At 41.2% G+C, this 15,161-nt stretch overlaps 1 long non-coding RNA gene across 1 annotated transcript in view; it reads left to right on the top strand.

The window, feature by feature from the left end:
• LOC103222459 (uncharacterized) overlaps nt 1–15,161 on the top strand; it is a 111,498-nt gene that overhangs the window by 36,434 nt on the left and 59,903 nt on the right. The window contains exon 4 of the long non-coding RNA XR_493356.3: nt 14,950–14,989. This is a non-coding gene — a long non-coding RNA (uncharacterized lncRNA). The remainder of the gene's footprint in view (nt 1–14,949; nt 14,990–15,161) is intronic.

The raw sequence follows: 15,161 nt of genomic DNA, 5'->3' as shown, positions 1-15,161 counted from the left end.
TCTTCTATTATATAACGTTGTTTTTGACTGGTTTAATCAGTCAAGTGTAGTAGGATTCAGCATGGTTCACTGAAAACACTTGTACTAGGATGTAGGAAATTTAGTGCTACTCCTAGTAGTCACATTAAATTATTGTACCCATTTTCCTCACCTGTAAAATGGGTATAGAAAAAAGGACACATCAGTCTGTTGTTTCAAGTGAAGTAATGCATTTATTTACTTGCTGTTTCCATTTGATATCTCCCAGGCATCTTAAAATGAAACTTTCCCATATTGAACATAGAATCTCCCCCTCCAAACCTAGTCCTTCTCTAGCATTCTCAAGTCAGTCATGGCATCACAAACTACTCAGGTGCTTATGCTGGAAACTGGAATCATCCCCCAATCCATTGTAGTGAATCAATAACACATTCTGTTCTATCTTTTAAGTAACTCTCAAATCTATTCCCTCCACTGAGCAGCCTAGTCCAAGCCATCTCATCTCTTGCCCAAATGAAGACAGTTACCTTCTTACTCTTCCTGCCACACCCACCATTGTCTCCTCTAGTTTGTGCACCACCCTCAACCCACACAGCAGCCAGAGCTATTCTCCTAAAATGTAAAGTCACTTACATCCCTCTCTTAATTATGGCTGTCTGTTGGCCAAGACTGGGTACATGGGTCATCAGGCCATGACAGTCTTGTCCCTATCTTCCCTTCGGTATCAATTTCACCCCAGTCCATTCCAGCCACACCACTCTCTTCTGTTCCTTCAATGCTTCTTTTAAGACCCACAGCCTTCACACAGACTCTTCCCTCTGGGAGGTTCATTCATCCTGTTATTGCCTGGATGACTCCCACTTATCTTTCGGACTTCAAGATAGATGCCAAATGCTAAGAGGACACTTCCCTCCTTTCACTCTCATTCTCCAGTAGCATGGATTCCTCTCATCACCATATTCGGTAGCATTTGTTGAAACTATATTTCAAATATTTAGCTGTGTAATTATTTGGACTGTAAGCTTCATGAGGTCAAAAACTATGACTGCTTTGTTTACCCCTTTACCCTCAGTGCCTTGACAAAGTGCTTGTCACATGGTAGAAAGATAACAGGATGGCCACATACATGAATGATTAAACACCCAACGCCAATACAAATCCAAGTTATTTTCATGCTTATGTTTATGGGACACCAAATTAAGTGGAGAGATGAGATGTATCTAATGAGCTGGAAGTTGTGGGGTGGTAAGAAACTCATGCTGAACTAGTTTAAATATTAAAGGGGAAGTTTATTAGTCCCTGTAGCCTAACTATAGGAAAGGCAGGGCTGGAGTTGGTTACAGGTCCTCCAAAGTTGGCAGCCAATTTCTCTCTGCCTTTTATCCTCTGTCTCTGACCCTCTCATTCTTGCTTGTCCTCACTCTTTAATATGTTCAGATTTCTCCATGAGGCAGAAAAAGAAAAAGTGTTCATATAGAGCCCCAGATTCACAACTTTTTAGTCTTTCTTGCCAGGAAAACCTTCAGGAGGAATTCTGATTGACTCTTCTTTGGGCCACAGTCTTATCACTGGTCACTGTGTCTGCTGTTCCCACTGTGGCCAAGGGGATAGAATCATCACTAGTCAATCCCAAAGCTTCTGAGGCTAGAGTCTATCATCAGAAGGGTAGGCTGGCATCTGGAGTTTGGGAAAAGTCCCAGGCAGTTAAAGACAGTGGCCTCCATAAAGTATGAATTCTGCAGGAACAGAGTCCAGGTAATATGGGTTGCAATGTTCATAGATTGAGCCTCGATTTTTCTGGCTCCTGATACAGCTTAGGTTCATCGGAAAACTCAGAGCAGAGGCAGCTTTACCTGTGAATAGAGTGGGCAGCCAGCCTCTTGAAATTCTATGAAAGGAGTCATTCTTTGGGGGTAGAATGAGAGTCCTCAATGATTAATTAAAATTCGAGGACCCATACAGAGTCAGTCTTATAATTTATGGTGCCAGTAGCAACCAACTCTAGTCCAAATATTGTTCTCATTTTTTGGGAAATTAGCAATGGAGATTATAGACATGAAAAGGCAATGGGGATCCTTCCTGATGGCAGTTGAATTAATATGTGAGGTGAGGAGTTTGAAATATTCCCACCAATCCTCCATAGCCTGATTAAATGCTCTTCTTTCCCCCAACGAGGACTAATAAAGTCCTATTCATAGAACTCTTATGAGAATTCAGTGAGCTAATACACATGAAGCCCTTAGAATGGCACTGCACACTCTAAGCACTCAGTAAGTTTTAGCTATTATCATCATGGTAAGACAAGAGGGAGACTATGAACACAGTGGCTACCAAAAACAGAAGTCACAACCTCTTCTGACCTGGGTCTGCATCCACATTTCACTTGACACATATAATTTTTCCTTTAAGAAAAATTGCTTGGGAACCACAAGTTCTATGGGAATTTCTAGTCCAAAACCACTGTGCTGGGGCGGGGTTATCTAGGTATGACCATTTTTTCACCTGAGTTCCTATAACAGCTTTGCAAAATTTGGATTGTGATTGTAACATTCTGTGCTGAATGCTCACTGCTGGAGCCTATGAAGGAGGGTTTTCCCCAATCTCCTCCTGAGAGATTCTGAGTCAGTAGGTCAGGGTGAGGGGCCCAGGAATGTGGACGTGTAACCCCATCTTCAGTGGTTCTCCTCACCTGCAAGTGGTTCCAGGGACCACGGTTTGAGAAACACTGGCCCAGAGGAAGAAGTAGCAATGAGGTGAGATGAGGAAAATAAGCAGCGCTTATTCTGTAGCTGGGTTCACAGAGATAGGGAGCCACTCAATTACTTTTCAAAGTCCCGAAGTGTCCCCAGCCAGGAAGAGGGCTCCATGATGTTTCCCTCATGGATCAGCCGGGTGCTCTCCCTTTGGGGTGAGTGCCACATAGGTGTGAAGTGCTAACCATGCCTATTGGTCCACTAAGCCTATGGCCATGGGTGCCAGTGACAAAGTCACAGCTCTGCCAAGTCCCAAACGAAGTACCTAGTCACTGTTGCACAGCTGATTAGAAAGAGGGGCTCGTGAGGAGTGGAGGCCAGAAGTCCCATGGAAGGAATGTCTTTGTGAGCATCATGGTGGATGTTCCCCTTGGGTCCTTGTCCCTGTGCATGAAGAGATTTCCAGGAAGGTTCAGGAATAGATTTTGAATGGTCATATGCAATCCCAAAGACCCTGCCCTTTGGAAAGGAGTTGGTGTGTATTAAGGCAGCCTGTCAGGAACATGCATTACCAACTCTTATGCTTTTGTATTAAGCATTATGTTTCATCTTTACAGTCAGATTAATGGAGATTAGTGATTCCACTTAAGAGTTTAAACATCATGCTGACCCAAATTGTTGGAGCCATCATAACATGGTGCTCTATGTTCAAGGACTGGACCAGCTGGTAGTCGAGTGGGGGAGGGGGAGGTCTACACGTTTTTGCAAAGTGATTTCATTGTTCTGTGTAACAAAGCTGGGGTGTCTCTTTATACATAAAGCATATGTGGTCCTCCCCTGACTTTCAGCATGCTTAAATGCCAATCAGGCCAGTCTGATGATGTTCCTTTGCTAAGAGGACACTTAATAATCAACGGTCACTCACGCTTGTCTTCTGTGGGTGGAACCCAGTCCCTGAAGTCTCAATGGTTTCATTAATGTATTTTATCCATTTGAAGGATAAAAATAAATCTCTCAAAAGCTCTTAGAAACCTGCCACCCTGGATATAGTAGGAAAAGAGGGGGGCTGTTAATTAATAAACTTAAACCATCTCTGCAGGAGCACACAGCTGTGATCCAGAGAACATAGGAAGCAAGCCCAGCCTTCCTGTCAGTTCTGAGTTACTTTTTATTCATTGGGCAGACATAGTAACTCTGTGCCTGTTATAAAGAAATCAGATGCAAATTTTGCTTTCAAATGAAGTGTCTGGTTTTCTCGGCAAGCATACTCAGGGCAGGTAAAATATCCTTTTACATATTCTCAAAAGGGAAGAACTTGGAAAGAGTCAAAGCCTTTTTGGAACCAAATCTGGTGAATAAGATGTATGATCAAGCTGGGGAAGGGCGTGTTAGGCCAAAGACAAGGTAATGAGACTGTTTTTTGGTGTGGCCAGCCAGACCCAAACACTGGCTATGTCGCGGAGGTTTATAGTTCCTAAGTGCTTTCGTCTGCACTGTCTTATACTATTATGAAAATAATCCTCAAGAGAAGTAGGGCCGACAATTTCACAAAATTATAAGTCAAGCTAAGATTCAAAACAGGGGAGCCACACTTTGCTGAAGTGAAAGTTCTGGGACACTGTAGCCGATTACTTCTTCAGAAGTCCTGGCCACTAGTCAGCAGTGTGCCTTTGGATTAATTCCTTTCCCTTGCAGAACTTCTGTTTTCTCATGATGTAAAAGTGAGGGTGAATCATTTTTTCACAATCTAATTCTATGATTCTATGAAATCTAGGCTACACCAGTATGTCCAGGACCTCTCCATAAATATAAGCAGAGTGGCATTAGGAGCATGTGGATGGGGTTCATCTTCTGCTTTGCCGACAGCACAAGGTCAGGTTGAAAATGCGCTCTGCTGCACAGCACATGGTGGAATCCAACAGGACCACACCAATGACCAGCAAATCTGCACACTTATCCATGTGTCTGCACCCATCCTCCTCCAGTGGAAGACACATCCAGCCCATCAAATGTGCACAACTCAGCCTCTTGCTTTTCAGGGCCTCATTCATTTGTTCCCCACTGCCCATCTCCCTCTTTCTGCGCACCCTCACTTTCTCCTCTCCCTGTACTGATTTCTTCTCATCCACAAGTGAACAACCTGCTTAAGTCTCTGCCATTTCTTTTATTTAAAAAAAAAAATACAGTGGAGGCGAATAAAACAATGTGTCCAACACCAGAATGAAGAAGTTTTAATATTTGCTAATCTCTATTATTATTTGTTCTGTCCTTACCACCCCCAGCCCATCACCTTCCTTTCTTCTTCCCCAGAGGCAGGCAAACATTGAATTAGGCATGTATCCTTCAAGTCCATGGTTTCATACTTTTATTATATACATGTAAATAATATATGGTATGGTGTTGTGTGCTTTTGGACCAGTCGACAAAAATGTTTTCCTACTATTTGTGTCATTTATTATTGATATGTTTGGACTTGTTTATATTACTCTAATGCCCTCTGGTATCTCTTCTTGCTAATGAGAAGTCTGCTCTTAGTCTAATTGTCGCTTCTTTTTCGGTAATCAGTTTTTGTTTTCTGATAGCTTTTAAGATTTTCTCTTTTTCCTTGATGGTTTGTAGATTCGCTACAATGTATATAGTGAATGAATTTGTTTTTATTTATCCTGCTTGGTATTTACTTATCTGAAGGCCAATATCTTTCTTCAATCAGGGAGACTTTGTAAACCACTATCTCTCTGAACATTTTCCCCTTCACCATTAATTATCTGTGTTTGGAACTCCTTTTTTTTCCACACTAAAATTATATTTATTGTTTTATGTTGGGTGAATACCTTAGTGCAACTTTTCAGCTCACTAGTTCTTTATTTGACAGTGTCCTGTTTAGAATTATCCTGATTCTTGGGTTCATTTCAATGACTGTCTTTTTTCTCCAGCACTGCTTCTTGATATTTTTGTTTCATAATCTATTTTTAACAGCTTTACTGAGATATAATTCACATACCATGCAATCCACTCATTTAAGGTGTTTAATTCAATGGATGTTGGTATAATACATAATTTTTTTAAAAATGTGGTAAAATATGCATATCACAAACATTTCCCTTGTAGGGGTGACAGGAAGTAAAGAGTTGGGGGGCAAGATCATGCCAACATTTAAAAGAGGATGCAGGGCTATGCCTTTCTCAGAAGGAGAGGTTGGGTCAAATCCCAGAAGAAAATGGTGGAGTTTAGCTATGGAGATCCCAAAAAATACGACCATGTGCAGAAGAATGTGTGGGACAGCCATTTTCCACTTTGAGCACCATTATTATCCCATGAAGGGCTATGTAAACACAGGGATGTTGATGCCGCTGGTTCTGGATGAGCTTTGGGAAGCACTGGGGCAGAAGAAAGCCTCAGTCTTCCTCACATCTTCCAGAAACTCTCAGGAGGTCACTGTGGCTGGAGTCAACAGTGCAAGGAGAGAAATGGAGGTTGAGAGGCTCCTGGTGGCCAGACCCTGCAGGGCTGGGTAGACTTTGGTCCACGAAAGAGGCAGTGTAAAGTCTTTGGTGGTTGACAGGATATCCTGTGGGTTCCAAGGGCTCTTTTTGGTGTCTGTTGGCAGCCAAACTGTTGGGAGTATAGATCTCTTAGGAGGCAATGATGGATGGTGGTGATTTGAACTGAGGAGGTCTCAGTGAGATGGTGAGTGGTCTCAGTGAGATGGTGAGTGGTCTGATTCTAAGTCTGGAAGTTGAACCCAAAGGGGTCCCCACAAGAACAAATGCAGGGTGTGGTTGTATTTGTTTGCCAGAGCAGCCATAACAAAATACCACAGACCGAGTGGCTTATACAATAGAAATTAATTTTCTTATAGTTCTGGAAGCCAGAAGTTTAAGGTCAGGGTTGGTTTCTCCTGAGGCCTTTCTTTCTCCTTGGCTTGTGGACAGCCATCTTCTTCCTGTGTTCTCATGTGCTCATCTCTCTGTGCGTGTCAGTGTCCTAATCATAGGACACGGGGATACCAGGCCTGTTGGATCAGGGCCCACCCATAGGACCTCATTTTACCTGAATCACCTCTTTAAAGATCCATCTCCAAACAGTCACATTCTAAAGTCTGTGGGATAGAACTTCAATATGGGAGTTTTTCACTGCGGTAAATATATGTGTGTATATATGTATGTGTGTCCACATATATATATACACACACACACACACACACAAATTACATCATATATGTGATTTATACTTTCACATTCATGCAACAAATCATAACACAAGTCATATATTAAATATATATATTTTACATTTATATATTTATATATTAAATATCTATATTTAAAATGTATTATAATATACTGTATATTACTTACATGCCACAAAATTCACCATTTTACCCATTAATAAATTTTCATTGTCATTATTTTAAGTGTACAGTCCAGTGGCATTATGTTCACAATGTTATGTGCACATCACCATCTATTTCCAAAAGTTTTTCATTACCCCAAACAGAAACTTTGTACATATTAAATAACTCCTCATTCTCCTTTTCCTCCTGCTCCTCAAAAACTTTCATCTATTTTCTGTCTCTACTAATTTGCCTATTCTAGATGTCTTATAAATGGAGTCATACAACGTTTGTTTTTTTTGTGTCTGGCTTATTTCACTTAGCATAATTTAAGGTTTATTCATATTGTAGCATGCATCATCATTCTTGTTTTATGCTGAAGAATATTCCATTGTATGTATCTATCATATTTTGCTTAACCACTCATATGTTGGACACTTGGGTTATCGTGAGTAACGCTGCAGTGAATAGTGGTATACAAACATCTGCTCCAGTATCTGCTCTCAATTCCTTCTGGTGTATACCTAGGGGTAGGATTGCTGGGTCATATGGTAATTCTATGTTTAGCCTTTTGAGGACCCACTAAACTGCTTTTCATAGTGGTTGCACCATTTCGTATTCCCACCAGCATTGCTTGAAGATTCCCATTTCTCCACATCTTTGCCAATACTTGTTATTTTCCACTCAAAAAAAAAATCCAGCTATCTTAGTAGGTATGAATTGGTGTCTTACTGAATGTTTGTGAGCATTGTACCCCACTTCCCCACTGCCTCTGACCTCCCAAACCCTAACCCTCCGTGTGGTTGCATTTGGAAATAGGACCTCTAAAGAAATGATTAAGGCTAAGTGAGGCTGTAAGGGTGAGGCCCTGCTCCGCTAGGATTAGTGTCCTTATAAGAAGGGATATCAGAGAGCTCATTTTTTTCTCTCTCCATGCATGCGTGGAGGAAAGGCCATGTACACAGAAAATATAGCCATCTATGAGCCAGGAAGAGGGCCCTCACCAGAGCCCAGCCCTGCTGCACCCTGATCTCAGAATTCAGCTTCCAGAACTGTGAGAAAATACATTTCTGGTGTATAAGACACCCAGTTTGTGATATTTTATTATGCTACCCCTGACAGATAAATACAATTTGCATTTTCCCAATGACTAACATGGAGTATCTTTTCAAGAGCTTATTGGCTATTTGTATATCTTCTTTGAAGGAATGTCAGCCCAAATTGCCCACTTTGAAATTAGATTGTCTTTTTGTTGAGTTGTAGGAGTTACTGTTTATTGTTTCATAATTTGTCCTTTTATTATAGATTTACTGTAGATGTTACTTCTTTTTCTCCTCCAAATCATTGCTGATTCTACCTTCCTAGTGCATCCTGGATGCTGTTGTTGATGTCCAACAACAATCATCTCTCCTTTCCTCCACCAGTCCTCTGTTCTTACCTATTGTCTCTCTTCCTCGAATCCATTCTCCATACCAAAACAGAATATCAAATCTGTCATGTTGCTATTCTGTCACTACTCTGCTCAAAGGCATTCAGTTGATCTCCAATTCTTTGCAGTAAAGTTTTGAATTCCTGTACATGGCTTTTAAGGCCCTCCGTAATTTGCCTCCTATATACCTCTACCCCTCCAGCCTCATTTCTTGCCATTCTCCCTCTGAAAACCTAGAACATGTCTCTGAGTCTCTCTCTCCAAGGCTTTGCGTAGAAAGCCCTGTTTGCACTGTTTGGTAAGAAGTTACCAAATTGTCTTTCTTGGTCATCTGTGGCTTTGCAATAGAAGAGGTCCCTCTACTTTTCTATGACCTCCTCATAAAGCCATCCTCCAGATGCCCCCGTGACAGTACTTACCACATTTGGTTATCATTGTCTGCTAAATTGCCTCTCTTCCCCAGGTCAGAGCAAGAGTCTGTCCTCTTCTTCAATGTGTCCCCAGCATTTAGCACAATATTTGGTACATGGATACCCAATGCTTATTATTATCATTAGTGGTATTATTCCCACCCAATTGAACTATTCCTTTTTTTTTTTTTTTTTAAACTAAATGTGTCTGGCAGCTTGTAGCCTCTGTGCCTTTGTTCCTGTTATTCTTCTGACAGGATGTCCCTCTTTACTTCATTTATGATTTTCTCCCTAACATTTGATTATGACAGTTTTCGAGCACATAAAAAAATGGAAAGGATGGATACTAGTTGATTCCTATTCTTCACCATCTACATGCTACAGTTAGTATTTTATTTGACTTACATGTATATTACATCTATCTATTTTTCTTTTTTTTTAAGGCAGCATCTCTCTGTCACCCATGCTGGAGTGCAGTGGCATGATCATGGCTGATTACAGCCTCAGAATTACGGGCTCAAGCAATCCCTCTGTCCCAGTCTCCCAAGTAGTGGGAACTAAAGGCAGGCACTATGACACCTGGCTATTTTTGTTTTTCTTTTGTAGAAACAGTCTCACTATGTTGCCCAGGCTGGTCTAGAACTCCTGGCCTCAAGCAGTCTTCCTGCCTAGGCCTCCCAAAACCTTGAGATTACAGGTGTAAGCCACTACACCTGGCCTATCCATTCATTAATTCATACTTTCTTGGCAAGTGTATTTCAAAGCAAGTTTCAGACTTCAGTATACTTCTAACCATTTCAGCGTGCATGTCACTTATTTATGTTTTTAGGTAGAATTTATATACAATAAAATGCACAAATCTTAAATGTATCATCTTAAGACTGTTACCAATGCTTACAACTGGGTATTCCAAACCCCTATTAAGAGCTATAACATTGCTACTAACCCAGAAAGTGTTCTCAGACCACTTCCTGCACTGCCTCCGGCAACTCCCAGGCCAACCACGGACTTCGGTTTTTCTGATTATTTTTCCTCCATGGATTAGATTAGTTTTGTGTGTTCTGGAACTTCATTCTTTTATTAAGATCTTTTTATTTCCCTCTATATAACGTTATTGAGATTCATCCATGTTGTTGCATGCATCAGTGATTTTTTTGTGTTAAGTGTTACTTGTTTTTTCCTTTGTTGTTGTGTTTTTCCGTTGTATGACTACAGCACAGTTGGCTATTCATTCTCCTCTTGGTGGACATCTGGGCTCTTTCTAGTTTTTGACTACTATGAATAAATTCTTGTACAAGTCTTTTTGTGGACATATTTCCATTTCTCTTGAGTAGGTATCTGGGAGTGAATTTCTGGGGCATGTGATAGGTTTGTGTTTTGTTTTTTAACTGCCAAACTGTTTTCCAAAGTGGTTGTACCATCCTACATTCTCACCAATGACGAGAGTTTTGGTTGTTCCATATCATTGTCAACATTGTGTCGTCAGTCTTTAATTCTAACTGTTCTGGTGAGTATATAAGTAGTATCATATTGCAGCTTTAATTTGTTTCCCTGATGACTAAATGATGTTGAGAATTTCTTTGTGTGCTTATTAGCCATTTGTATACCTTCTTTTGTGAAGTATCTGTTGAAATCTTTTGCCTGTTTTTGAAAGTCAAGTTTAATGAGGCACAATCTACATACAGTAAAAAATAATCTCTTGTAGGTATATTTCCTATGAATTTTACAAATATCTATAGTCATGTAATTACCACAATCAAGATATAGGACATTTCTGTCACTGCAACAGTGCCCTTGCACCCTTTATAGTCTATACTCACCCCTTCCCCCTTGTAACCACTGATCTATTTTCTGTCCCTAAAGTTGTGCCTTTTCCAGAATGTCATACAAATGAAATCAAATGGTATGTAGGCCTTACAGTCCCATTTCAATTTGATTGTTTGTCATCTTATTGAGTTGTAGGAGTGATTGCATATTCTGGATGCCAGCCTTTCATCAGACATGTGTTTGATGAATATTTTCTTTCAGAGTGTGATTTGCCTATTCTTTTTTGATGGTATTCTTGGTAAGCAGAAATAATAAATTTTGATAAGTTCCAATTTGTCAATTTTTAAATTTGATAGTTATTGCTTTCTGTGCTATGTCTAAGAAACCTGACTGTCCACCATAGAAGAGATTTTTCTATGCTTTCTTCCCGAAACTTCGTTTCAACTTGTTATATTTAGTTCAATGATCCATCTCAAATTAATTTCTGCGTATGGTGTGAGATAGGGGTCAAGGTTATTTTTTCACTAGCTCCCTCAGTCAAAAACTAACCTCCCCTGGTTCTCGCATAGCATGTTATGCACTGGGGTAGACACTCATCATTTCCATCTTCTGTTACGTACTTTATTTTTTGTGGACTCATTGTTTCTTTAATCGGACTGAAAGTTTCTCACAGGCAAGGGTCACATATTTTATGTAAAGAAGCAGATAGAGTAGTGCTAATGAAATATGTTTTGGGGTCTGGTGGAACCAGGATTGAAAGCAGGTGCTATCACTTGCCATCTGTGTAAGCCTGAGCAGGTCTTAGAATGCACGTAGGGGCTACTGTACCCCTGACATGGGGCTAGGAAAGAGATCATAAAGGTGAATGCAGCTCAGGCAGGTCTTGAGGGGCCCCACTTGTGTGTGTGGGGGGTATGGAAAAGGTAATTATTAAACAGTGGTCCAAATGCTGTGACAGAAATATGAATAGGTGGCTAAGGGACCAGAGAGGGTGGGGAATGGCGTCCTGATAAAGGTGAAGCTCACCTTGAATTTCAGTGGATGAGAAAGGTTAGCCAGGCAAAGGAGATTAGACAGGGATTCCCTGGTGGGGACAGCAGCAAGAGCCGAGGTTCTGAAGTGAGTTTCCTTGATGGAAACAAATTACACTTCATGGAGTAGTTTTGAGAACATTATGAGCTAACAAATGTGGCGTAAGGTTGCATTGTTTGAGACATATTAATACTAAAAAAGTACATATTGTTTATATGAAATTCAAATTTAACTGGGCATCCTGTATTTTTATTTGCTAGATCTGGCAAGCTTAATGTGATGGCACTCAGCACAGTACCTCATGCATAGCTGGCACCCAAAAAATATATGTTAAGTTTAACTTTAATCTGTTCTCCTCTGGAATAGAGGAGAAGGGATAAAACTGAGAGATAAAATCTGAAGAGAAGCAATAAAATAGGAAAGGCAGAATTTAGTGCTTGATATTATTGAAAATTTTCCATTCAGCAGTGAGGGCATTTCCTGGCAAGAATAAAGTTTGTCTTTAAATAAGTCTCCCTTCATGGTTAGAAATGCTCCTAGAAAGAAAGGAAGGAGTCCTTCCATGTGGGCAGTGGGTGTAGTTTTGGGGCCAGGGGACCAGAAGGAAAATACTGTGCATAGTTTTGCTCCAGGCATGTCATTTAAATGTTCCTTCTTTCTTCCTTGTTGTCTGAGGAGTTCTGAAAATCCAGGTATTTTGTAGAAAACATTTGGGCACTCAAGTGCCCCCCGCAAATCTGTATGGCTTGGTTTCCCACCATACCCCAAACCTGGGCCCCCTTGGAAGTCTGAATCATCTTACTCTACCTTGAGCCACCCCGAGGGCTCCGCTCCCAGGACTGTGCTTCCTGACCCACTGTCGGAGGGGAGTCAGGGTGCTCCCAGCCCTAGGTGATATGGCTGAGTCTAGATGTGCTTAACAAATTGCCTGTTCACTCAATTACATTTTATTTAATCATCTGTAATCATATAAATTATGCCTGATGGTAGTAAATGTTCATGTCAGTTCCTAATTACAGATTGATTAATTGGCTGGGGTGATCTGTATTACTACTTATATAAGAATATATGAGGTTGATGATAAATTAGGGTTGGTAATCTGAGCCCAGGAACATGGAACATTTCCAACTGCATCCCCCTTTTTGGGGGTGGGGAAGCCATTGCCCTTTTCTTATCTTATTCCTGTCAGAGGCTTCCGGGAGGGTTTCTGTTCTATAGATTGATTGATTTTGGCAACACTTGTGTCAAGAAATACTTACTACTTAGGTAGTATATATGTGTGTTTGTGTAAAATTTTTGTCATGCAGTGCTCCTCTTTTTGGCTGTAGCAGAGATGAATAATGACAAGCTCATTAAGTTCAGTTGGGCTCATTACAGCCTGCTGGGCCCGGAAAGTTCCAGGGGTTGGATATGGCCTAGAAAGCAGGAATCCAGAGAATGAAGACGTGAGGCACTTGATCAGTGTCTACAAAACCAGTCCTTATTAGGTGATTCCATCTTTTTGTTTCCTTAGAAGCTAGAGTGTTAAATGGTCCAGAATGTACCTTGCACTTTTTTCTAGGAACATTAGACCTTGGTGGATGTCTTTCAGGCAACTTGCCTGGGATGTCTAATTGCTAGTTCTCAGCTTTTGAGAACATCATTTACTTAGAACGAACCCTACTTCCATCATCTTTGCTTCCCTCCCACTCATACTTTAGGCTAAAGGTAAAGAGGAAGCAACATGGGCTAAGACATGTGGGAGGAGGGAGGGAGAATCTGAAAACCCAGGGGTGGACCCTGGTTTCAGGGAAGGGGCCTGAGACTTGATCCTGGTTTCCTTGGCCTCTGAGAAGGGATGGGCAGAGGAAGAATGGCAGAGAAACCTGTGAGAGTTGAATCCTCTGAAGATGCAGCATCCCAGGGGCTTGTTACTAGAGAGAATCATCAGCTGACCTCTCCCCTTGACAAGCAAGCTACCATGGGAGCAATGATTTATTGCCACTGAGGGTCATGGGTGACCTTCCTTTCTTGGGGATTTTTTAATATGGTGATTGTATCATACAGCATCATGCCATAGATCACAGCCTCTACCTGAGTTTCCAATCTTAGTTTTACCACTTAGCTCTGTGATCTTGGGCAAGTTACTTAGTTTTTCTATGCCTCAGTCTCCTCCTGTAAAGTGGGGATAATGATAGTCCTACATTATAGGGTTGTTGTCAGGATTCAGTGAGTTAACAAAGATATGGATGCTGAGAACACTGTCCGATACATTGGACACATTAAAAAATGTGGGGAGAGAGTTGTTTTCGTAATCCACTAATGTGATCTCAAAACAGCCCTGGGGATACTCTGGGGTGGATTACTAAACTCCTTTGTTGGTGAGACAACTGAGTCCCAAGGTAGTCAATGGCTTGCTTCTGGACAACAGTTTAAGTAGTGGTAAGGTTGGGGCCAGTTGCGGTGGCTCGTACCTGTAATCCCAGCACTTTTGGAGGCTGAGGCAGGCAGATCACCTGAGGACAGGAGTTTGAGAGCAGCCTAGTCAACATGGTGAAACCCCATCTCTACTAAAAATACAAAAATTAGCTGGGTATGGTGATGCCTGCCTGCCTGTAATCCCAGCTTCTAGGGAGGCTGAGGCAGGAGAATTGCTTGAACCCAGGAGGTGGAGGTTACAATGAGCTGAGATTGCACAACTGCACTTCAGCCTGGGTTACAGAGCAAGACTCTATCTCAAAGAAAAAAAAGAAAAGTAGTGGTAAAGCTGGGACTAAAACCTGTGTCCCCTGACTCTCATTCTTAGTGTGAGAGGTGATGTGCCTGTAGATGAGGCCAGTAGTATTTGGTCAGAGGATTCCTAGTGTCCACACTTGCATGGAACGATCTTGCCCTTCTTTTAGCTTCCTTGGGCTGAGAACTCAACTCTTATCTGGCAAAAGCAGAGGCTTCTCTTGAGTGAATCCATTTCTTTCCCCTTGATTTTCAATTTACGCTTTCCCCAACTTGGTAAAATGATCAATCTATTTCTTCTTGCTAATACCCCATGATACGATACATGGGCCAAACTGGGCCTCATAACTTCCTTTATGAGTTAACCCTTTGTGTGTTTTAGGGTTTTCTTTGGGACTCCATTTGAGGCAGCTAATGTGTGGTGTGACTAAGAATATCACACAACTTAGGACCAGGGAGCCTGACACCCAAACCAAGTTTTTTATCACTAGGGAGCTTTTTGCTGCAAGTAACTGCAAGTAAATGAAAATAAACTAAATTAAACTTAACACCTAATGAGTTTTTTTTTGTTTGTTTGTTTTTTTGTTTTTTTTTTAGCTTGTGGAACAAGGTATCCAGAGTTATGGCAGTTCCAGAGGTATGTAGTACAGCAGCTCAATGCCATCTTAGCCTTTGCAATCTGTTTGACTTACCCACCTTACCAGGTTCCCCCATGGCTACAGATGACTGCTGTGGTACCAGACATCACATATACATTAAGTGACTTCCAGAAAAAAGATGTTTCCTCCCATTTGCTTCTTTATTAGCTG

The sequence above is a fragment of the Chlorocebus sabaeus genome, chromosome 18 (assembly GCF_047675955.1).
Source record: "Chlorocebus sabaeus isolate Y175 chromosome 18, mChlSab1.0.hap1, whole genome shotgun sequence".
Lineage (NCBI taxonomy): Eukaryota > Metazoa > Chordata > Mammalia > Primates > Cercopithecidae > Chlorocebus > Chlorocebus sabaeus.
This window is presented reverse-complemented; position numbering and strand designations above follow the sequence as displayed.